The sequence below is a fragment of the Anser anser genome (assembly GCF_964211835.1).
Source record: "Anser anser genome assembly, chromosome: 1".
Lineage (NCBI taxonomy): Eukaryota > Metazoa > Chordata > Aves > Anseriformes > Anatidae > Anser > Anser anser.
Genome location: NC_139720.1, coordinates 103486983 through 103513058, shown reverse-complemented (window position 1 = coordinate 103513058; position 26076 = coordinate 103486983). Strand labels below are relative to the sequence as shown.

Here is a 26076-nt window from a genome sequence, read left to right as displayed (position 1 = left end):
AATATCTCGAGTTAGAAGGGACCCATAATGATCATCAAGTCCAACTCCTGGCTCCACACAGGTCTACCCAAAAATTCAGACCATATGACTAAGTACACGGTCCAAACGCTTCTTAAACTCCAGCAGGCTTGGTGCCATGACTATGTCCTTGGGGAGCCTGTTCCAGTGTGTGACAACCCTCTCAGAATTTAGGTGAATGTGGTCATAGATTAGGATAAGAAAGCCATGGTAAAAGTAATTGCTAGGACCGGTGTTCCACAGAGATGTGAAAGAGAGGAAGAGACTTCATTGTGAATAGGAGTTGTTTGGGAGAATTCTCTATTCTAAATATAAAAGGCCAAGTGAAAAGGACAGTGAAGCAGAAGGGATCTTCTGAGGAGAACCAGGAGGAGGAAATGAGAACAGATTCTTAAGTTCCCTCACCAACGGCACTTCATCTATGTGGCTTTCAGTTTTCCACATTCCTTATTGTTCCACCCTTTCTTGATGGGATGGTCACCACAGAATATCTCCTGAGAGTTCTTATAGCAATTGTCCCCTTTTCAGTCTCTTTTTTTTCTTTAAAAAAAGTTCTCAGGACATTATTTTTTAAGGCAGTAAGTTTTCCCTTATCACCTTCACTAGGTTCTTTCACTTTCTTGCTCTTAGGCTTTTATTTTCTTACTCTACTAGTTGCCAGGTATCTCCAGGCAATACCCATTATGCCTTGCTTTCTCTATTGTAAGCAGAAATCCTGTTACAGTCTCATTGTAACCTGGTTCTCCCAGCTAGCTTCCTAGTTCTCTCTATGTAGTTTTCATCTTCAGCTTCTTCTCATTCTCTAATTCATCAATTCCTCTTTGAAGAGCTGAGGAAGTTCATTCTGCGTAAGAACTGTGCATTCCGTTTTGGTGTGTGTAGTCTGTTTGTTCCCCCCTCTTCTTTTTACATTAAACCATATCAGGGGAAACAAAACTAGTTCAAGTCATTTAGATATCCAGCTGTTTTTTCTAAACTGCTTTTTTTAAGAACTTCAACTAAAGAGAAATGTTGCTGCATGTGGGAATCTCCACCTTTCTTCCTGCTTTAGTAAATAGTGTTTCTTTCCTTTGTTTTATAGACTTTTTTTAAGGCACTTGTCCTCTTTGGAGTTGCTAAGATATCCCTCTCCTTAACTCTTAAGATGGACTGACCTATTAAATTCTTTGATCCATGTTTCTCTGAAGTCAGTAGAAGATAGCTGTCAGACTTTCTGCTTGAATTACTACACAGCCCTGTTACTGTTTCAGAGATATTCAAGTTGTTAGTAATGTAGCCTTTATTTCAATTAATTAAACGAACTCATCCAGTGCTTCAGGTACAAAATGTCGCCACAGCAAACTTGAAACTGTCAGTGACAGCCAAAGTTGGTACTTACCCAATGGCAGTAGTCCAAGGCATTCATTAAAAAAGCAAACAGACTTTGCTTGCCCATGGGACACAATTTGAGGAACTGAAAGGCACATATGCTTTATTTCAGAGGACTGAGTATTGTGATATAGCAACGGTTATGAGGAGATAAATACCTACCAATCATTGAGCTTTCTAGAAGAGGAAGTTCTGTGTTTTCTTTTGTGGTTTGCTAACCCTCGTGTTTTAGGACATGAGGGTTAGTAAGGCAGCCCTGTCTCTTGGCCTCCTGCTGGGAACAATGGGTTGTACAGGTTGCCTGGCTGTTGAGTAGAGTTCCCCACACGTGTATGCAACCGGATGAAACATGCAAGTTTTTGAGGGACTCAGAATTTATCCATTCCTTGCATCATCATTTGTTGTAATAACCTGTACCTACGTGAGTCCTGTAGTAACTATTGGAGGGCGTGAATGAACTTTTCAGTTGCATGTGCCTGTGAATTGTCTTCTCACCAGTTCTGCTCTGTCAGAAGATTCATATTTCTTTGTTTGTTACCAACATTTATTTTGATCCACACCAAGAGCTCTTTCGTCTAATATTTTTATTGTAAGGTTTTTATTTTTCTTTCTTAATTTTACTGTAGAGACCTGGCTTACATCAAACCAAGCAGTGTACCTCTGATGTGGCTAGGACTGCTACCTGGCGCTGGATTACATGGCTCAAAGGACTCCTTTCAGACCATCTCTGACTTTGCTGCAGATCATGCTGCATTTGTAGCAGGCTTGATTCAGTAGTGAATAAAGTTCATCTTTTAAGATGTAGATGATAGTCTACTACTGCATGTGGCATGAGTTTGACTAGTCAGCTAATGTCTATGTCGTGGAACTGTGGGAAATGTGCATTGTTTCATTCTTTTTAAAATTAATTTTAAGTTTTGCTAAGCCAGATTTGACTTCAACAGGATTAATTCAGTTGCTGAAGTCTCTTTTGTCTCTAGAGAATTAACTGCATGTGCTTGACATACAATCTTAATGTCAGGGGTGAGCTTTATTTTCATATAGTATTAGTTGACATTATGGAAGGTATGTGTAACTGATGTGTATGATAAGTAGAGGTGCCCATGTGCTAGAGAAGGTATAGTAAATAGACTGTGTGAACTGTGAAGTCAATAAGACTTTCTCTTAGCATTGGGTGCAATGGTTAATTTGAGATAAATTAATTCTTAAACTTGAACGTGCAAAGATTTGAAGGTGAAGGCAACTAATCATGTCCATGTTCACTATTCTGAAAAGGGCAGTAGTCAGTTTTGAAAACACTGTTCACAAAATCAGATTTTTTTACTTTCAAAAATGCCTTATATTAGAGATCTGGAAACATTTAGAAATTAACTATTTTCTTATAGATATGCTTGAATACTTTTTGTGACTTCTAGTCTTTGGAAATAGTATTTCAGAATCATACATGATAAAGTGATGCAGGTTGAGGGAAAGCATTCATTTAAAAACAACAACAGCTATGTTATAATGGAGAAGTTTCTGTTGAGCTATTGAGTATTCTGTTGAGCAGTTTCCTATTTCTGCAGCACTCTTCTACCATTGCTGTGGTGCTGTTACAGCCATGATAGTACCAGTATGAATTGTAGAAAGTGGGGTGCTTTGTGTTGTTTTTTGTGTAATTTTTCATTACAGCAGTGGTCTATCATACTACAAGCAAAGATGGGACCAATCAGAAAGTGGGACTAGTACAGGAGACCTCAGCAGAAGTCTTGCTTAATCAGTTCTTGCTGTTGTAAACATGTATGTCATCGGGTATCTTGGTGGTGATGGGGGACCTAACTACAAAGGGGAAGGAGCACTGAATTTTTCTGACCAGTAGTTCTGATTTAACTTGACACACAAGGGTTTGCTTTTTCCCTTAATTTCTGCTTTCCCTTTGGTTTGTGTGAGTTTTCTTAATATTTTGTCTATTGCCAATATTTAAATTAATGTCTGGATGAAATCAGTGTGTTATAATATAGATACCAATGTTTAGACTTCTTTTGTTCAGAAGCAGATGGGATTTGATGTTCTGTTTGTTTTCTGTTTTTTCCTCAAGTCTTCTTTTCTGTCCTCTTGAGGAAATATGTTTGTGATATGAGGTGAGTCCACAAGGCAACAAGATTCACTTTGGTTTTCTTCATCTCTCCAGGTTTGTTTGGGGACCTTTCCATTGGCATACATCCAGTTGCCTCAAGTAAGAAAGATCTCTGGTGATGGATACTCAGAATCAGACAATGCAATCTTTAGTGCTGTTTAAGTTAATATTGAAGTTCTTCGTGAACTGCCCAAGTTAATATTGAAGGGAGATAAGTTGGGCCAACATTAAGCCCTTATGAAACTTTGTTGTAATCTGTTATTTTCTTTCCACAAATGCTGAGGGAGTTCAGAGTAAAGTGGTTGCTGGTGCAGTTGCTTCCGAGTGCTACTTTAGATACCAAATCAAGTGTAGTGGAGGAGGTCAGTAATTCTACTAATTATCTGCACACATTGGTTTTCATCACTTTTCTTACCTGTCTCTGCCATTTGGAGGGAAAGGAAGCAGGGAAGACCCTGGATTGCTACTGATACTAAGTCTACGGTCCACTTTCATAAATCCATATAAGCTTTGTCCTTTTGTACAAGTGTACATTTATAAACAGACTTGGAAAAATAATCTTATCTTTAAAGGACCTACTGTTACCCTTATGTTAGCTGTCCTATGGCAGCTGCAGGGTGAGCTGCAGAGCTATTGCTTTGTGTTTTTGTACTTTCTTCTTCAGGGATTTAGCCTTGGCTAACAAGTGAGAGGACAATGTAGTACTGCCTGCCTTTCATTGCATTTCTGACATAGTGAGCTCAGTGAAAGGCAGGCAGACAGACACTTCCTTTGTCAAATGGTCATGGGATCTGCCGAAGGCTGCAAGGGGTGCAGACCTAGCAATGGGACCAGCAGAAAGATAATACTTTGATTATACACTTGGCCTCCTAAGAATTATTGCATACCTTTGTGCTGCTCCACGGCTTCCCATAAAATGCGGTTCTTCACGAACTGCCCAGTATGGGTCCGTACCATGGGTGTCCATTCTTGAGGAATGGACTGCTTCAGCATGGGTCACCCAGGGGAACAGCAGCTCCCCCCAGACCTCCTTCTCCTGCGTGGGCTCCTCTCCACGGGCTGCAGCTCCGGCCCGGGGCCTGCTCCTGCGGGGGCTCTCCATGGGCCGCAGCCTCCTCCAGGCCACATCCACCTGCTCCACCGGGGGCTCCTCCACGGGCTGCAGCGTGGAGATCTGCTCCATGTGGGACCCATGGGCTGCAGGGGGACAGCCTGCTCCACCAGGGGCTCCTCCATGAGTTGCAGGGAAGCTTCTGCTATGGTGCCTGGAGCAAATCCTCCTGCTCCTCACTGACTTTAGTGTCTGCAGGATTCTTTCTCTCTGTTTCTCACTCCTCACTCCCAGCTGCTGTTGTGCAGCAGTTTTTTTTTTGTTTGTTTGTTTTTTTGCCTTTTTTCAGTGTGCTCTCCCACAGGCACAACCAGTGTCTCTCATTGTCTTGGCTGTAGCCAGTGGTGGGTCCCTTTGGAGCCGGATGGAACTGGCCCTTATCTAACATGGGGCAGCTTCTGGACTCTTCTCACAGAGGCCACTCCTGCAGTCCCCCCACTACCAAAACCTTGCTATGTAAACCCAATGCATTCCACCCCTCGCCTCAGTGAAAAATATATTTAAGAATTATCATTAAAATATATTTTCATCACATTCATCACAATGTTTACAAAGTTCATTTAAATCAGAAAAAGAATTCCCGAATTGATGTTTATGTTACCAAAGTCGACATAACATTATCACAACACTGGCAAAGTGGACAGTTTACACTGTCATGGGGCAGCTTCTGGACTCTTTTCACAGAGGCCAGTCTGGCGGCCCACCTGCTACCTAACCCTTGCCACGTAAACCCAGTATAGATGCTTGTATAAAACTAGTGAAGGCAACTGTAGGCAAACAACATGTGTTGTTGTACCTTTTGGGATGAGTGATTGGAGATTATGGTCTGTGAAGGAAAAACATCCCCTTCCTGCAATTGGAAAATGCAAATAATATGTTAGGTGAGGCTAAGAAAAAGAAATGCTGAAGCTTTCCTTACTCTTGTGTAAATCATCATTACAGGTGATGCCACACAATGGCTAGTGTTCTGTTCTTGAGGATATGGCACAGGTGCATTGACCTTGGGAAACTGTTTATATAAGGGAGAACTAAGAAGGATAATGTGTGGGATTTTTCTGTGTCAAAGCAGTAGTTGTGTTATTTAACTGCATGGAAAATCTCACTTGCGGGTTCTGTATGTTTCTGAGAAAAAATAATTAGTGTATTAATGAAGTGCACAACTAGTTTAAAATCTGTACTTTTACTGGGCAGGAATAGCTTCAGGAACTTTCTGTTGCAAGACAAAGAGCAAAGAGATAATTGGGCAGTTTTAGATGTTGATATAGGTAACATCTGTGTTTGTAGTAGATAAGACAGAATATTATAGTATATCAGATAAAGAACCTATGAATCTTTATGCTATAGCATTTAAGCCATTTGTAAAAAGCATTGATTTAGGCATAAAATATCTTTCCTGTAAGGCTACTGTGTGTTTACACCTTGTAATGATTCTTTGGTTTACTTTTTGTATGTGTGTCATGCTCTGAATGGTGTTCTGTTAATTCCTTTGTAGGGCTCTACTCTTGGGTGGTGGAGCACACCAGTGAAAACCTAGCTGGGGAAGACTGAAATGCTTGATTCTTGGCCCAGGAGTTTTCATTTTGTTTCTCCTTGTGCCACTTGACATGACTACAGTTTTGTGATCTTTCTTTTGCCTTGTTTCCACCCCTTTAAAATTTGATACTATGGAAATTAATGTACCATTAACTATTTTGCTTAAACTAGTTTATATTATGAAGATGAGAATTCCCACAGCAGCTTTAACTCTGACCCCAGAAAAGAAAGCACACCAAGTGAGTGTCCTAAGTTAGACAATTATGTATCAGTGGGCACTAGGATATACACTATATGTGGGAAATATTTCCATTGCAAATCTGTTCCAAGTCCGTAACAGTGTTGAAATGCTAACTATGCTAAATGATTGTATTACACTGGTAAATCAGTATAGACTTGATTCACAGAATGCTAATCTGTGAGTCATATCAAGGAGTGCAAAAGAATGCACACCCATCAAGAGAAAGAGAAGATAAATAAAGTTATTGAAACATTTTTCTTGCATGCACAGGAATATGCAGTTTTCTACCCTTTCCATTATGTTACTGAAATTATTTTCTCTGCATATTGAATATTTAGTATCCCTTGTCTAAAGCAGGCCTTGAAATTACATTAATTTCATTACTTTGATGATCAGTGTTAGCTGTGTTAGCTACGGGATTTCAAATACTCCCTTACTGTAATTCAAGGATTTTATTTTCAAAGATGTCCATTTCTGTTAAGAAGATAGGATTTTGTCAGAACGGGAAATGTGCTTTTTACTTTTTATGAAACATGCTTATATTTATGCATATTAAAAAGTTGAATTTCTAGTAACTGATCAATAAAGTTGTTGGTAACGTAACTGAATTTCTTGTTAGTGTGTGGTGTTAAAGTTGAATGAAATAGTTTGCATTTGAAATTAAATGCAGTGTATAGCAAAAGCTGTGGTAGGGAACTGTTCAATAAAGGAGTCAGACTTAGGCTGATTTTTTATTACGAAGAGGCTACCAAGAATGGTTGGTCCCAAAGACTACCACCCCTTCCTACTTTTTCAAGTAGGATCAAATGATGCTGTAACAAGGAAACAATATCAGAAAGGATTTTATGTCCCTTGGAAACATGTTGAAGGGATTGGGAGCACAAGTAGTGTTCTCCTCTGTCCTCCCAGTTGGTGACTGGGACCCAGGAAGAAGGAGATGAACGGGCCGAGTGAATGATTGGCTATGAGGCTGGTTTCATGCCAAAGGTTTTGGGTTCTACGACCTTGGATGCACTTTTGAGGGACTGGGCATGCTGATGCCAGATGGGTCACATCTGGCCAGGTGGGACAAGAATATTCTGGGCAGTAAGCTGGCTGGGCTTATCAGAAGGGCTTTAAACTAGATGCGGTGGGGGAAGGGGATGCAGCTCTGAGTGAAGAAAGCATACCTGAGAACACTATCACTCTAAGTACCAGCAGGGAAATACTTGTGAACTATCCCAATGCAGTCAGGAAGGGTTCTGGAAACGTGATATGACCGATTGCCCAGCTGAAGTGTCTCTACACCAAGGCACACAGCATGGGAAACAAGCAAGAGGAATTGGAAACCATGGTGCAATTAGACAAATATGACCTGATTGCTATCACAGAAACGTGGGATGGATCACATAACTGGAGCATTGGATTAGAGGGCTGCAAACTCTTCGGAAGGGGTAGACAGGGAAGAAAGGGAGGCGTTGTTGCCCTCTACATTAGGGAAGGGATTGATTGTGAAGAGTTGCCTTTGAGAAAAAGCCACAGACAAGTTGAGAGCTTGTGGGAGAGAGCTAAAGACAATGCCAATAAAGGACAGGTTGTAGTTGGGGCCTACTATAGGCTGCCCGATCAAGGGGAGCCAGTGGATGAGGCATTCAGGCTTCAACTACAAGAAGCGTGGTGCTCGCATGCTCTCATCCTGATGGGGGACTTCAACCTGCCAGATGTCTTCTGGGAAAACTAGACAGCAGGCTGTAAGCAATCCAGAAGATTCCTAGAGTACGCTGAGGACAACTTCCTGGTCCAGGTATTAGACAAACCAACCAGAGGGGAAGCATTACTTGACCTGGTGCTCACCAATGGAGAAGAGCTCATTAAAAAGGTCAAGATTGGAGGCAGTCTGGGCTGCAGTGACCCCACCCTGGTTGAGTTTGTGATCTCAAGGAATTAGGGCATGGCAAAGAGCAAAGTCAGGACCAGGAACTTCTGAAGAGCAAACTTCAAAGTATTTAAAGACCTAGCAGATGAGATCCCCTGGAACACCGTCCTTAGGGACAAAGGAGCTGAGCAGATCTGGCAACTCTTTAAGGATGTTTTCCTTAGAGCGCAAGAACTCTCCATCCCCTTGCGTAAAAAAATGGGCAGGAAGGGAAGACAACAGGGATGGCTGAGCAAGGCAGGAATTCTATAGGTACATTGCTCAGAGAAGAAAGGTCAAGGAGAGTGTTCCTCTTCTGATATCTCTTCTGATAAATGAGAAGGGTGAACTGGTACCGAAAGACATGGAGAAGGCTGAGGTACTCAGCAACTTTTTTGCCTCAGTCTTCGCTGCCAGTCAGGCTTCCCCAGTCTTTTGTTTCCCTGAACCCATAGATGGAGGCTGGGGGAGCAAAGTCCCTCCGACTGTAAGTGAAGAGCAGGTTCGAAACCACCTGATGAAACTAAAAAGTACAAGTAGGGCCTGATCTCATGCATTCCAGGGTCCTGAGGGAATTGGCTGATGTAGTTTCCAAGGCTCTCTCCATCATATTTGAAAAGTCCTGGCAGTCAGGTGAGATCCGTGGTGACTGGAAAAAAGGAAACATCACTCCCATTTTGAAAAAGAGTAGAAAGGAGGACCCGACCCAGGGAACTACAGACTGGTGAGCCTCACCTCTGTGCCTGGCAAGGTCATGGAAAAGGTCCTCCTGGAAGCAATGTCAAGGCACATTCAAGACAAAGAGGTGATCCAAGATAGCCAGCATGGCTTTCACTAAGGGTAAATCATGCCTGACCAATCTGGTGGCTTTCTATGACAAAGTGACTGCATCAGTTGACAAAGGAAGACTGACAAATGTCATCTACCTGGATTTCTGCAAGGCCTTTGACACAGTACCACATGACATCCTGATATCCAAATTGGAGAGATATGGATTTGGTGGGTGGACCATTCGGTGGATAAGGAGTTGGCTTGAAGGTCACACCCAGAGAGTGGTAGTCAATGGTGCTATGTCCAAGTGGAGACTGGTGGCAAGTCGTGTCCCTCAGGGGTCTGTCCTGGGACCAGTACTGTTTAATATATTGATGACATAGACAGTGGAATCGAGTGCACCCTCAGCAAGTTCACAGATGACACCAAGCTGAGTGGTGCAGTCAGTACAACCGAAGGAAGGGATGCCATCCAAAGGGACCTGGACAACCTTGAGAAGTGGGCCCATGTGAATCTAAGGAGGTTCAACAAGTCCAAGTGCAAGGTGCTGCACCTGGGTTGGAGCAATCCCAGACACGAGGACAGACTGGTAGAAGATCTCATTGAGAGCAGCCCTACAGAGAAGGACTTGGGGATTCTGGGGGATGGAAAGCTCGACGTGAGCCGGCAGTGTTCACTTGCAGCCAGAAGGCCAACAGCATCCTGGGCTGCATCAACAGAGGAGTGGCCAGCAGGTCGAGGGAGGTGATTGTCCCTCTCTGTTCTGCCCTTTTGAGGCCCCACCTGGAGTGCTGCATCGAGATTTGAGGCCCCCAGCACAAGGAAGATGTGGACCTGTTAGAGTGGGACCAGAGGAGGCCTACACAGATGATCAAGGGGCCGGAGTACCTCTCCTATGAAGAAAGGCTGAGAGAGCTGGGGATGTTCAGCATGGAGAAGAGAAGGCTCTGGGGTGACCTCGTTACGACCTTTCAGTACTTAAAGAGGACTTATAAAAAAAGATGGAGAGCAACTCTTCGCTCAGTCAGATAACGTCAGGACGAGGGGGAATGTTTTTAAACTAACAGAGGGGAGATTTAGATTAGATGTTAGGGGGAATTTCTTCACTCAGAGGGTGGTGAGGCACTGGAACAGGTTGCCCAGGCAGACTGTGGATGCCCCATCCCTGGAGGTGTTCAAGAGCAGGTTTGATGAGGCCCTGAGCAACCTGATCTAGTGGGTGGTGTCTCTCCCTATGGCAGGGGGGGTTGGAACTAGATGATCTTTCAAGGTCCCTTCCAATCCCTAGCATTCTGTGATCTTTGAGTTCCCTTCCAACCCAAGCCATTCTATGATTAGTCAAGATGGTCTTCTGTGAGATCTTAAACCCAACAATTCTTGTGTTCTGATTTTTTGAAATGCCTGTAAGGCACTGAGCACCCTGATTGTTCTCACTTGTGGAATGAAATCCAAATGGGTATAAGAGATGCTTTGTGATGGTATGTTTTTGGCGAGTAGCTATTTCAAATGAGATGGACATTTTAACATGTAGGATGTATTGAATAATGGGTTTTAATTGTTTGAGTTGCTGTTGTAAAGAGGTGAAGTGGCGCTATGCCTGACCAGTGTGGACTGTGGGTTCTCCTAGGGTAACCTTGGGTAACTGTTCAGGGCAGGCCTGTTTTTCATTTGTCTAGGGTTATTGCCCCCAAATTCTTTGTTCTGCGTCAAACAGAGTGAGATACCAGGAGGAACGCCTGAGAAATACTCTACAATTACAGGCTGTGGAGTTTAATACAATGAGAGCAGACAAGGAAGGTGGCAGACGTATGAGAGCAGATTCGTTAACTTATTTGACTGTTACAGAAATAACTTGATTACCTGGTTGTATAAGAGGTGTGTATTTATTAAAATGTATGTAAAGCACCTGGGTGTTCCACAGTCTAGCTAACATTTTGTTCATGTCTGATTTAAGTGAGTTCTTGACATAGGTCTGTATTCTTTGTCATATAAATAGCTTGTTCAATTAAATGGGTAATGGAATATCAGGTCTTCAGGCATGTTATTAAAAGTCCTGTTAAGGTAGTTTGAGGAAAAGAAAATTCCATTTGGCAACCGCCTTGGGATTGGCTTTTTGCAAGGTGATAGTAATTTCGCTTACAGGGGTCTCTGTTTCAAAATGCATTCTAAGGCCTCGAGGCAGAATTGTAAATGATCCCATCATGTAAGTTGCTAAGTAATACAATACAGTTAAGCTATAATATGCCATAATCTTGAATCTCCATGTAAGAGCACCCCACTGGCAAAAGGTAAATTAGTTATGGGGAAAGGAAAATGGTTTGTCCCAGAGGTATTGTTAATCACTGGTTCTCAGGTTGCTCGAACCTGGGATTTTTACTCCCATCATTAATTAACTTAGGAGGTGCTCTCTGGTGTCACCAAAGAAAACTATTTCACCAAGAAAACATGTTTTCTTATTACTTCTGATCCATTAGAATATCAGATTTGTGGCTCTCTACTACAGGTAGATTTTTTTTAAGCTTTTTGATGTGGAGAAACATTTTCACATGAGTCTTTAGTGACATACAAAACCAAATCTCCCGCTTAGGAAAGACTAAGTGAGACTCTCGCTCTTTGAGTAAGGCACAGAGGAAAGTGATTACTGATGGAGCATCATTCTCTGGTCTTCCTTAGTTTGTTTTCCTTGTTCCTTGTCACAAAGCTCCTGCAGAGCTGTGGTTCTTGGCTGCCTTCCATACAGCAGTTCTAAAGCACGTCTATCTTTGAAAACAATTGGGTGCTTCTCTCTGGTTTGAGCTTGTCTCTGCTATGTAGGTATTTTGCTAATTAACTCTTTCAGAAGGATCATAACAAATTTGTAAACTCACAGGTAACACTAAGCTGAGATGAAAGGGAACATGAACACTCAGAAGACCACTGAGATAACAAAAATGAACTGGGATACGAAAATTGGAACCTGAACTTACAATTTTAAGTCCATAATGAGAGACTGAAATAAACACTTCGAGTTACAGAAATGTCAAGTATTCAAGAAGGACTTTTTACTTCAGTGTGAGTTTCTGTAAGCGTCTCATGTTTTCAAAAGAGACATCACAAAGGATTCAAAAAACTACACTAAGCTACTCAAATCTTCTAGTTTTAATTACTTAGCCCAAGTGATCTCATCATCAGTTCAGGAGAATGCTCTTATTCCAAATATATTTAGTTTTAGATATGTGTATATATAATTATTATTTTCTTAAAAAACAGTTATAATTTAAAATAGGATAGAGAAAAAAATGAAGTTAAATACTGTTCACATTTGTGAGATGAAATGGGAAAGCCTCGTTTTTATCTGTGATGTGTATTGGTGTTCATCTGCTAGCTTATTGGACAGCTGTGAACTAAATATAATTTGTTAAAGCAGTAGTTTTCAGTCTTTCTATTTTCAGACAATAAACATATTCTACTGGAAGCTTTCTATATGGTCAATTCAAGCACACTTTGAACTCTGATTTTGAGCCGCTGTATTGAAGTTCCTGTCCCAGCTACTCATGTCTACTTGCACATCACTCTCATGCTGCTCAGCTCCAGAGGTACTTTGTATGGCTATATGTATTTATTTTAAGGAACCAATAAAATGAATTTATTAGAGTACCAAAAGTTTCATAATCAGTGGATTCTTTCTTTCTTTTTATTTTTATTTGTTTTCGTGTAAAACTATTGCTCTTATTATTCCTGAACATTTTCATTCAGTACAGGAGAGAAATTAGGTCATATAGCTGTGTCTTCATGTGGGCATAGGTGCATGTGTTTATTTTTTCCTTCTCTTCCAGGAATGAGCTTTAAAAGTCAGGTTTGATTATACATTGCTAGCAGTGGTAAGAATGATGGGAGGCACTGTGGGCATGGAGAATGAATTTAGCAAGGCTAAGAACAGAAATGGAATTCGGTGCCTGTGACTGTTGGCAGGACAGATGACACAGATTTGTGGGAAGCAGTTGAAAAAGCAGGACATCCCACCCTTACAGGAAAGTTAGTTTGAATTGTGGTAGAAAGTGAACTTGAAGCAGAACCAGACGTTGCAGGGGCTCTGCCTCTGTCATGGGAATGCACACAGTGTTGACAGTAGTTATTTTGCAATTGTTTCCAGCTCAAATAATCTATAAGTAATAGACTGGTCACAGTGCTGCTGAATGAAAATAAGCTAATACCAGTTACTTTGCAAATCTCATATCATGATGTTTATCTTTTTGTCCTCTTAATTTCTGTAATCTTTTAGAAGTTTTTGTGCAATATAAGGTGAAACTAGGTAGTTACAGATGCATTTTTTTTCAAGTGGCTTATATTTTAGAATGTATTTGCTTTTTTTTTTATATAAGAATACTTTTAAAATGGTAGCATACAACAATTAATTTATATTGTCTCCAGGGATTAATTTTTAGCTTTTGTCTTGTTTATCTATCTAAAGTACAGTTAAGTGACACATATTTCTCTGACACGATTTCCTACTTTTTTTCTTACATGCCTCATATATATTGCAAAGTTTAAAAAACAGTAAGGAAGAATTTAATGAAGACTGCTTGTTGTGATGTGTACATTTCATTCACTCTTTTGATGTTTATTTTTAATGGGTGCAACAGGATTTGAACATAAGGCATTATGTGTGTTTTTTTTTTTTTCCTCCTCCCATGGTTCTAACTCCTGTTCATCTACTAAAAAGTAAAAATTGTGCTAAGAGCTGATTTTTGTAGGGAGGCCTCACAGAAAACCTGTCAAACATGCTCTTTGTCCAGCCACACCTTTGATTCTTGCTGCTGTTAGAGTCTTTCCAGAGACATGCAAGACGGGAAGAGAATGCCAGGATTGAACTGAATATTGGTATTTTGCAGTCTTGAATAAGAAAATTAGTAGGCTAGCAAAGTTGGTATCCTTCCTTGTATTTTATTACTATAAACTTGTTACTTTAAAAAAAAAAAAAAGAATTTGTGTAAAGCTAATGAGCATGGCTGTATTCAAATATAAGCATGCTATTTATTACCTTTGGTGTGTATTGATATGTGTATTTGGTTTTAAAAGCTAATGGCTGAAATAAAAATCTTGGGAGCAGTGTTAAGTTTATTGTTAAGATTTCTTACAAGTCAAAAGTGTTGTCTGCTTTAGTCTACAGTTTGCCTTTTTTTTTTTTTTTCTTTAAGGCTGTGTACAGTGTCTTTATTTATTGGCATAATGCCGTATGCAATGGAGATCTCAGCAGGGAAAGAGCTGGTGCTAAGGGATGTACATTTTTTGTGTTTCCTGCTTTTGTATTTTCATGCAACTGCTTCCTTTGATAGCAGAATATAATAATGCATAGACTGAACTCTAAGTTTTGTTGTTGTTGTTGTTGCTTTTTTGTGTTGTTGTTTTTGTTTTATTTTTTAAACAGTTGTTACTTGTTCAGGAACAATGGATTACAGTTGACTAGTACCAGCCATCTACAAGTAGTGTATGAGGGTGCAGTTGAGAGAATCCAGCCACGCTCAGACAAATTTCTGTTTGTTAAAACATCCAGAGCTACCCAATTTGAAATGTATCAAATGAGGCTGATGAAGCTTAGGTGAATGAGGGGGATAATAGCACAATGTGGAAGTAAAGAGTAGAATGGACATGGGAATTCTTTCTTTTAAAGGTAGGGTATGTAAAGAGAGAAACAAAAAACTCACCTTCAACATTTTCATAGGTTTAGATACTGAAATTGTTCAGTGACTTTGTCCATTTTTAGTTCTCTGCTCTCAGTTTACAGAAAGTTGCAGATAAATGTATGTACCCGTGTTTCAAAATGTCTGTTAATTTACCTTATGCATTTTTATTTGCATAATTTCATGGACACCCAATCAGAACAAATGTGAAGTAAGTACTTAAAATTCAAAATATATACTATGACTATATGATTATATATGTTCTCTTATCTTACAGTTTAGTAGTCTTCCGAGGTTCTTAAAAGAAAGGTTTTGGTTTCTTTCTGTCATGGTACAAGAAGGGGAGGTTCACTGACGTGAAAAGGTGGGAAAAGCAATTAAAAAAGACTGTATGTATTACTTTTCATAGAGCATATCATCATTATAGATTGTAGAAGTCGTCATCAGGGTTTATGGTGGGGCTTTGAGATCAATGCATTTAAAAGAGTTCTGGAAGAATAGTTAGATAATGAATAGCCAAGTGTTATACTCAAGAAATCTTACTTGGAGAAGGATTTCAAATGTTTGGGTTTAGCTTTTCAATCTATACCCTACTAACTATGTTTAATTAAGGATTTTCAAGTGGGAACAACTTGCATGCGAGTCACTAGTAGACAACTAACATCTATTAAATTCTTGTCAGTTCCTGTGAGAATACAGCACTCAGCATTTCAAGACTGCACACAATCCCACCTTTTAAGTGAAGAGGCAGGCTGTGCACCACAGTGTGTTTGTTCTGATCTGACCAAGATGCCTGCACAATTCCTCTTGATGGACCAGTGAACTTCTGGTGTTGTAAGAGCATAGCACATGTGTGCTGCACCATGTGAAGGGAAGGTTGATGCATGTTTCCTATTCAGCAGAAATGGAGGCATTTTCCTCCTGTTTCAATAACTTTTGTTGTTATCTGTTCTAAACCATACTTATCTTTTCTCCTCCTAAATATTTAACTGTGCTTCAGAGAGCCAGGCTGCCTACTGTGATGCAATGCCTACTGCTGATAATGGTGTGAATAGTACTGATTTTTTTGACAGATTTCACAAAAATTCTGAACAATACTAGCTATGTAATGTGGGTGATTGTTTCTGTACGTGTAACTGAGAGTCATGGGTTCAAATCGAAGCCAAGTATTACATCAGACTGTGTTCCAGGCAGTGATTTGTGTTGGCCCTGCTGGGTTACTGCTATTCTGAGTTTGTGTCAGCAGCTCCATTCATGATTGACATGAAGTCTTCATCTAGATAATGACATTAAAGGTGGGCCCCTTCATTGACTGGTGTTGGCAGACACTTGACACTATTCAACTGGTAGCCTTCATGCTAATGATGGCTCTTATGGAGCAGATATGGAAGGATAATGGTACTATAGGGGGGATACAAAGGTCAAGGGTGACCATCTGCATCAAGGAACCTTTCAAAATATTTGCTTCCCAGACTGATTAACAGCTTGTGTATATATGACCTTATGTATCTTTGTACCCATATCAGTGCATTTGCATTAAAGGAAGCATAAGGAGGGAGTGGGGACACTGAATTAAATTTTCCTGAAACAAATGCTGCTAAGTAAAGTGCAAAAGCTGTGGTTGAGCAGCCCAAACATGCCTCAGTACTAAAAACATGTGGCAGCACTCCATGTAAATGCAGAACAGGAAACCCTGGTACAGGCATGTGTCAGCTGTAATGCCTTTTCAAGTACAATCTTAACAGCTTTTATGCATACTGTTGCTTCAAGGTGATAGCACCCAAAAATAAATAAATACTGATGTTCATAATGTTACTATTAGAAAGGGTATTGACTCCCTTGTGGTTAGGGTTATTGGGTGAGATGATATCTCCAGCTAATAGTTGGCACACTGACTATAACAGATTGATAACAAAATTGATAATAAATTGATAACAAGAGGGCAAATTGTGCCTGACCAATCCAGTGGCCTTCTAAGATGGAGTGACTGCATCAGTCGACAAAGGAAGATAGACCAATGTCATCTACCTGGACTTCTGTAAGGCCTTTGACACAGTCCCACGTGACATCCTAATCTCCAAATCAGTGAGAGTTGGATTTGAAGGGTGGACCATTCAGTGGATATGGAATTGGCTTGAAGGCCACATCCAGAGAGTAGTGGTCAATGGCTCTATGTCCAAGTGGAGGCTGGTGATAAGTGGTATCCCTCAGGGGTTCAGCTTGGGACTGGTACTGTTTAATATCTTTATCAATGATGTAGACAATGGTATCTCCAGCTAATAGTTGGCACATTGATTATAACAGATTGATAACAAAATTGATAATAAATTGATAACAAGAGGGCAAAATGTGCCCTTTTTTTACTGTGAGGGTTGTCAAACACTGGAGTGGGTTGCTCATAGAAGTGGAGTCTCCATCTTGGGAGATGCACAAAACCCAACTGGACACAGTCCTTTGCAACCTGCTGCAGCTGACCCTGCATGAGTAGGGTGGCTGGACTAGATGATCTCAAGAGGCTGCTTCCAAACACTATGATTCTGTGATTTCATTTTTTTTTTTCCAGGTACCGAAGTGAAGTAGACCAACTTATATTAGCCTGGATTTTCCTTTTTCCCTTTCTGAAGACACATGAATCATTTGCCATTCTCCAGTCATGACAGACCTACCATGTGATCTCTACAAGCTTTCAAACATGATAGTGAGCAGTCTTGCTATTATGTCAGCCTATTCTTTCAGCACCCTAGAATGCATCCCGTCTAGTCTCAGATACTTCTATAGGTTGAGTTTTTTTTAAGAGATCCCTGACTCAATCCTCTTGTGCTACTGACGTTTCTTTAGCACCTTGAGCTCTGTCTCTGTACATAGGGGCCTGAGGCCTTCCTCATGAAGACTGAGGCAAAGAAGACATTAAGAACCTCACCTTTATCTGTATCTGATGACAGTACACCATTTGCTCCCCAGCAGGCCTATGTTTATTCTTTTCCTGCTGAGGTAGCTTTTATTTTCACCTCTGATGTCCCTTGCCAGTTTCAAATTTAGTTGAGCTTTGGCTTTACTAGCAGCACTCTACATACTGGACAGGGTTTCTATATTCCTCCTTTCTACTCTGTCCTCATTTCTGTTTCTTGTGAATGTCCTCTTTGCATTAGAACTCAGTCCTAAGTTCCTTGATTTAGCCAAGCCATTTGCTTGTATATATAACTTTTCCTGAGTGGTAGAACAGACTGTTGTTGTGTTTTCTTATTTGTCATTTCTTATTCGTAATACGAAAATCCTCAGCTAATGCTCACTAAAGAAGTACACCTATGGTATCATGTACAGATGTTAACTAAGCCTGGAAAGCAGAGTGGCAATGTTAGTATTGTTACAACTGACCTAATCAGTCTTATCTGTCAGCCGGGTTAATCAGGTCAGGAACAGCACTGTCCTGATGCAATTACACTTCCACTGGTTCTACAGCAAACCTGGTTAGTACTTGTTCATAGATCTACATTTCGTGCTACAAACATACCTGTGAATAATGATTTCCAGGAAACATAGTGCATTATTATATCCAACTTCAGACTGGGCCCTGACTCCTCAGTCATAATGCTAGATGAATTTCATGTAGCAATCCAGATGTGGTGGTGATTTTTTTCCCTAGTAACTAAAACCTGATTTTTATTTTCCTTTCTTAGCCCACTAGATAGCTTATCTTGATAGCTTACCTGTTAAAAGTATTTCTCTTTCTTCTGTCAGCATCTAATATTCTCAGGTGTCTCACTTTTTGGAATGGTAACTTTATTCTTTATTTTGTTATTGGTGCACAGGAGTTCATTTAATTTGCTGATAAAGGACTTTATCCCCTTCAGAGAATGTTTCCCTCTGAGTTTTTCTGGTTCTGCATGCCAGCATGCTAGTTAAACTCAAGTTAAAATTCATATGTAGGGCTTGAGGAGGAAAATAAGATTTTTTCAGCAATGTTTTTATATAAAAAGGTTATTTTAAATATAGTGAATTTTAAAAGCTATAAAGTCTCAATAGTTCTTTAGTTTTAATGTTTGTTTATCTTACAGCTTGGGCTATGGAAATATATGATTAATTCTTTTCTCTTTTAAAATTCTAATAATTTCGTTCTTCAGCATCAAGCAGAGCTTTTCATTTGGCACTCTTTCAGTTTTCATAGAAAAATAGGGCTGAAGCTGAGAAAAAAAAACACAGAAAACTATCCATCATGACTTCGTTTAGTCAGCTGCTGCAGCACACAATCATACCTTACAGAGATGTGTTTGAAAACCTTCATTTTAAAGACAAAATTGGCCCAACACTTGTTTAAAAATTGAATTTTAATTTTTTTACCTTTAAAGTGGTTAATAATACACAATAATAAATAATTTCCTAATTCATGTGTCATTTCAGTCTTCATCTTGGCTAGTCTTTACATTAGTTTTAACACTAGATGGCAGTTGAAACACTTCAGTTCTGCCAGAAAGCGCACTTCAGGAGGGTAGCCTTCATTTTTCATTACCAGAAGAATGGAGGTTTGTTAACTGCCTACTATATAATGCTTATTTTTAGCAAATAATTTGCTTGTTTTCTTTCATTCCTTTTAAAATCTAAACAGCTAGCTTGTAACAGCACTTATGTATGTTTTTATAGCACTATCATGCAGTCTGTTTAGCAGTTAAGGAGGGAGAATAGTTTTTCATTTTAGCAGCTATGAAAACATACTGCTTGTATTTCCTGTATGATTACATGGATGTTTGAACACTCTTGTTTAAGAAACAAGGAGAGGTGTCAGAGATTGGAATGTATTAAAGGTCTATACTGTTAATTTTTTCCTCAAGCAGGCAAAAGCACTTCTGATTCTTTTTTTTTTTTTTGTATGTAATTCTAAATTTAATTCTAAAACACTTGAGTTAATCTTTCCTTATTCTGTGCATTGCTTCAAGGTTATTTTTTCCCAGTTGAACTTCAAAATGGCAACTTGTACTTCCAGATATTATTTTATCCTTTCAGCAATCAGAAAACATAGTCCAATATGAAGGCTTTAGAAAAGAAAGTTCTGAAAAGAAAAGAAGAAAAGAAGGCTTTTAGAGAAGAAAGTTCCAAATAAACTTGAGTTATTAAAATCCAAGTTAAACTTGATTATTTTCAAAGTTTGCATGAAAATTGCCACAAGATCTCTTCTTGTCTTAAACTTAATATTGGAAACATTACATATTCATATTATGAATGTGTGGTGAAAAACATGGTACTCTTTCCAAGTTGCTTCAATGGTGTATTGTCAGAGGTGTGATACTCATCTGTTCTGACTATCAAGTAAAAACCTGTTATAATTTACAAGTGAGTTGGTTGCTCATGTATATGTTCAGCTTTTACCTCGTCTCTTCTTTTTTTGAATCCATTAGACTTACTGAAATGTTGAACAATATTTGAATGAGTGAATATTTATTTGCACTTGAACTTTGAATGGTATTTGCAACAACAACAAAATACTATCAGTAAGACTTAAGGTAAGGAACTCTGTTTCTTATGATTAGTTTAAGAAAATGATCTCCTTTTTCCTTGTATTGATGTCAGATGATTTACTTCCATCTCTACAAATAATGTATTCTGAAAAGTAACCCATGCCTGTTTTAGGGATGTACTGTACCCTAGCAAATTTTTAGTGACAATCAGGGCATAGTATTTTCTCTTTCCAGCTAAGCTTCTGGAATTGTATAGTTATAAGGAAATACTGGCTTTCTCTATTTTTATCAAAAGCTTCTCTTTAGTTTCCAGAAAATACCTAAGCTATAGACACAAGCAGCAAAAGAAAAATAAATTGTATTATTAAAAACAAACAACAACAAAACAAACAAAAACAACAAAAAAAACTAAGCCTGGTTTCAGACAGCAGACTGCATGGTTTTGCTAGGGATGCTGAGACTGATGAAAAACTATAGATTGCAGTTTTGCAGGGTTTTAGATTGGTTTGGACTGTAATCATTGAGGATGGAATGGCTGTATTTCTTTTTGCTGTGATATCTTTAAATTGATGCAGGTTTTGTGTCCTTGGTTGTTTTCTGCTATAATTTTCTTTTTATATTGCAGAGAATACCTGTCAGTACACACTCAAATGGTGAGGCTGATGTAAAATAATAAGTTTCTGAAATACAAGTAAGTGAATCCTAATAAAAAGGTTTACCATGCACCTGGGTAGGTCCTGGACATCATTCAGGTGTAATTCATTAAGACTTCTAAGAGATGTGACAATAAGTCATTGTAGCAAGGAGGTATGTTTACTGTTGTAGAACAGGAAGATAATTTACGTCAGAGTAAAGCTGAAGTAAAAAGCCACTCCCATGGGAACTGAAGAGGCTAAGTGACATAGAGAAGAGGAGGAATGGCTACATGTTCTGAACTTTTTTTCATTGGAGCCAAGATTTTGACTGAAGTGACAATCTACTGTTCTTTCATTTGGTTAGGCCCAGTTAGAGACCCAGGAGAGAGACTTATGCAACTTTTCCCCCTCTCTAGTGTTATTCAGTATCTTTCAGCTAGTGGCTCTGTTGTGCAGCTGTGTAGACACTATGCTGCACGCTCATAAGCTTAGCAGCGCAGAATTTGCATCATCAGCCGGTAGAGCAATGGCCTACTGTGCCACCTGGTTTTAGTCAGTCAGGCCGCGTCTGCCGCCTTGCAGTCCCTCTAGGCATTAGTGCAACAGAGAGCCACGGGTCAGGGGTGGTGGTGATGGTGGCAGCAGCTGCTAGTCAGAATTAAGGTTAATGGGAGAGCAGAGTGAGTCGCTCTTTCTCCTTGTAAAACGTGGCAGGATGGATGCAGATGTCTTCTTCAGTCTCTTGCAATATGCCTTCCTGTCTCAGGCTTCTTTGGGTGTGTCTGCAGTTCTCCTTATAGATAGCACCCAGCAGTTAGCTGTGACCATTTTGTGGTTTTGCTGTGAGTTTGAACACTTTTGCTTGGTTGTGGCTCCCATAAGCCCTCTCTCCCTCCTTCTCATTGTATTTCAAATGCATGGATTCAGGCTCTTATTCTTCCCATGCCAGTTTTAATTGCATAGAGGAGAACATGAAGGCAAAATAGGTAACTTGCTCATTCTCACTGGAGTTATCACATGTGAAGCTGCCAGAAAGTTGGCAACTCTGTGTATTGCATATCCTAAGAGAGTTTGTAATTGAAGTGCCCAGTGTGTTTATTTTTTTAGGCATTTTAATACTCTTATCTCTTAGTGAACCAAACGAGATGCAAAAAAAAGGTGTATCAAAATGTTCCATGCTCTCTAGAGATGAGTACAAAATTATATGTGGATTTTTGCATAGTCAAGTTTCACAGATACAGAGTCATGTACTTGCTCATGCCTTCACACATGTGCATCCTCTGACACTTCCTTGGCCGCTTTGGACATAACACGATCATTCTCACCAGTCTGTGATGATTGATAGACAGATTTTTAAAATGGCTGATTCTGGCTTAATTTTTTTCATATGTGGTTCTATGAAGTACAGGGCTGCTTGGCTTTTAGGAAAAAAAAAAAAGCAGTATTAGAGCACTTTTTTTTATTCTTTTACTAGTTCTGGATTGCAAAAAGCAACCAATTAAAAATGAGTAAAGCGATAGGACTTTTGTCCTATTTTGTTCCTAACTGCCATCCTTGCAAGTTGATTGATTGTAGTAGGCTTTATTTATACTCATTACAAGAGACATTGCTGAGGTCCAAATTTTCTTCAAGTGATACTTAAGTGTTGGGTTGTGACAATGGCCTGAATTGTCATTGTGTGATCTCATTGTTTCTATTTGGATGGAAATGAAACCAGCAGAAATTTATTAAGTGATTTTTTGCTTACAGTCAATGGTAAACTTCTGCTTTCTCTCTCTGAACTGTGTTGTCTCCATGGGATAAAGAGGAGAGATAAACTTTCATTGTTATTTTTATCTATCCTTAATAGATGAAACTGGCTGTAAGTGAGGAATAGACCTAGAGAAATGTTCTGATGACATTTTCAAGGAGAGTGCATTTGAGCTTGACTGCTTATTAGGCCATCCCTCTTTGAATATGGCTCTTGTAAAATAAATCCCTTTGTAGTAGGCACACTATTTTAATATTAAAGTTTCATATTTAGAGACCCTGATAGGTAAATAAGGTTTGGTTCAATGTTTTCCCCTTACTCATCTTTTCTATTTATAACATGAGCGACTAGAAAACTTCCTTCTTTTAGTAGCTTGCCTCATTTTTTGCTGGGTTATGCAATGTCCTGGCAGCAGTTCTGTTGTGCTATCAGGAGAATAGTTCTTACAGAAGCTTTAGATTTTGATATTCCATTATAGCTTCCTCTAGTATGCAAGAATTTAAAGGAAATGGTGCTTTTCAAATAATAAAGTTTTGATGTTTTTGACATAGAAAACTGTGTTATCATTCTTTGCTTACACTATGGGCTTCTATTTTGATCTTGTTTGAGCTCTGCTCACAGAAGACCTTTATGTCACATGGCAGAAAGCAGACTAGACCAGAACAGCCAGAAGGAATGAAACATGTCAAGCTGATGAAAAGTCCTAAGGTGGCCATGAGTTTGTTCTTATCCACCTCACATCTCTTCTCTATTCATTATAAGGTAGATACTGGATATCTTCTGTGCTCCACTTCAGTCTGTCTGTGTGGTGTAGGGAGAAGCTGAGCGATAGCCATTTTCTACTACGTAGCACAGTGTGGTGTGGTTGTGTGTGAGGGAGACATAAAAGTGGAATACGTAGATTTTCCTCCATAATCCCACTATCTCTGGCAGATCAGCAGTTGAGAAACAGCTCTTGCTGGAAGAGTTTTGCAGCAGCAAAAAGGTACTGCTTGTTTACCTCTGTTCCTCTTTCTGTATAGAATGCATTGGACCGTCACCTGTAATAGCACCGCTCCATTGGTTTGACTGGTGATCAGAACAGATTAAATTTGTCTTGTACATTGGTTAAGTCTGTGAGGAACTAGCATAATGGTGTCTTCCTCCCTAGGAGTGTTAAATGCCTGAGAACAAACACGGAAGCATTATAAATAACAAAAGCCTCCTGTCTTGCTCCAGTTTCTTACAGCTTTCTGATAAAGAAGCATCTAGTACAGCCTTTAGTTGTCCTTTTACAGACAGGAAAACCTGATACATTATGAAGTGGCATAATATTACATTTCATTTTTAAAGAAGATTTTTGGGTGAGAAGAGGGCAATGCACAATAGGTTTATTTGTTGTACAGTAAAGTCATTCTCTAAAACTGAAGCAGAACTACAGTCATTTTCAAGCAGCTTTGACTTGTAGTTAGTTACTGCTTCCCACAACCAACCCTGTCATAATATCTTTTTTACGGTGGGTCAGATACAATGATTGTAACACACAGTAAAAACAAAAGCAAAAGCACAACACTAACAAAAAGAAATCTGTTTGCAGGAAGACTTCTTTTTGACATGAGTCATACAGCGCTTGAATTTCTTACAGATGAACTCAGTTGTGGTTGCTTAGTATACTTCCTGATCTAACACTGTGGGAATTGACAGTAACAATGTTGGTATCTAAACCACTCAGATATTACTTGTTTCTTGGTGACACAGAACACTGGATTACCACTTCTGCACTATGAGGTTCTGATCCTAAAAAAAAAATCCTATGGCTGCTTCCTTCTGTATAAGGCCACTTTTATGTTCTCGTTTGCTTAAAATCTGATCTGCATGTCTTATTTGTAGGAAAGACATTTGACTTTTAGAAATATCTGGGATATTTTTAGTTTCAGGTTATAAAACCAGAAGGAAATGGTGGGAAATGTTTTGAATTAGAAGAAAATAATTCATTTTTTAATACAGAAAGTTGTTTTCAATGGTTTCTAAATAGATGGTTTTAGAAGCTTTGAGTGTAGAAGCATTTGAAGATATTTTAAGAGATAGGTCATTGCACTTTGATAATGCACTTTAATTACATGTTTTTTAAAGAAACAAAACAGGGTTGGTGGTGGCACCTCTCTTTTTTAACAGGGTATGTAAGCTATATTTTATGTTGAAAGGTGACATCATGTTTTTATGTATAAACCAACAGATGTGTAAACAGTTTTGTGATTATTGGCATGTGTAGTGTATGATTTATTTGACTGGAGAAAAGGGAATATTGTACTGACTTTTAAAAAGAGAAATAAGGAGGACCCATGGAACTACTGACTAGTCAGCCACACCTCAGTGCCTGGTAAGATCATGGAACAGATCCTTCTGGAAGCTATATCATGCCTAATTCATCTAGTTGCATTTCACGATGGAGCGATTACAATAGTGGACAAGGGAAGAGCTATTGATATAATATACCTGGACTTCTGTAAGGCCTTTGATACAGTCCCTCAGAACATTCTTGCTGCTAAATCGGAGGGCTTTGAGTTTGGTGGATGGGCTGGCTGTTAGATGGCTAAAGAATTGGCTGGATATCTGTGTCCAAAGAGTTACAGTTAATGGCTCAAGTGGACAGTTAGTGTCCAAGTGGAAACCAGTAGAGAGTGATGTCCTTCAAGGGTCTGTGCTGGGAGCAATACTATTAAATATCTTCATCAGTGACACAGGGAGTGGGATTGATTTAGCAAATTTGTGGATGACACCAAGCTCAATGGTGAAGTTGAAACTTCAAAGGGATGCCATCCAGAAGGACCTTGGCAGGCTTGAGAAGTGGTCCTCTGTGAACCTTAGCAAGTTCAGCAAGGCCAAGTACAATGTCCAGCACCTGGGTTGAGACAATGGCCAATATCAACACAGACTGGGTGATGAGGTAACGGAGGGCAGCCCTGCAGAGAAAGACTTGGGGCTACTGGTGGATGTTAAATTGGACATGAGCCAGCAACATGCGCCTGCAGCCCAGAAAGTTAATTGCATCCTTGACTACCTCAAAAGAAATGTAACCAGCAGTTTGAGGGAGGTGATTCTCCCTCAGTATTCTCATGAGACCCCACCAGGAGTACTGCATCCAGTTCTGGGGTCCCCAGTACGAGAAAGTCATCGGCCTGTTAGAGCAGGTCCAGAGGAGGGCCATGAAAATGATCAGTGGGCTAGAGCACCTCTCCTATGAAGAAAGGTTGGAAGAGTTGTGTTTTTATTGTAGCCTGGAGAAGAGAAGGCTCTGGGGGGATCTTATTGTGGCCTTCTAATACATGAAGTGGGCCTACAAGAAAGATGGTGAGAGACTCTTTATCAGGGTGTGTAGTGACAGGAGATGGGGCAGTGGTTTTAAACTCAAAGAAGGTAGATTTAGGTTAGATATAAGGAGGGAATTATTTAGTACGAGGGTGGTTGGATGCTGGAAGAGGTTGCCCAGAGAAGTAGCAGATGTCTCATCATTGGAAGTGTTCAAAGTTGTCCTGGATGGGGCTTTGAG

General features: G+C 39.7%; 1 protein-coding gene across 2 annotated transcripts in view; it reads left to right on the top strand.

The window, feature by feature from the left end:
* The window catches only part of TSPAN9 (tetraspanin 9), a 187093-nt gene that overhangs the window by 9674 nt on the left and 151343 nt on the right, over positions 1 to 26076 (top strand). The window contains exon 2 of one of the 2 annotated variants that reach the window (XM_083825057.1): positions 3557 to 3601. The exons of the other annotated variant lie outside the window; for it this stretch is intronic. The gene's annotated coding sequence lies outside the window, so the exon portion shown is untranslated. The remainder of the gene's footprint in view (positions 1 to 3556; positions 3602 to 26076) is intronic. 2 annotated transcript variants of the gene reach the window in all.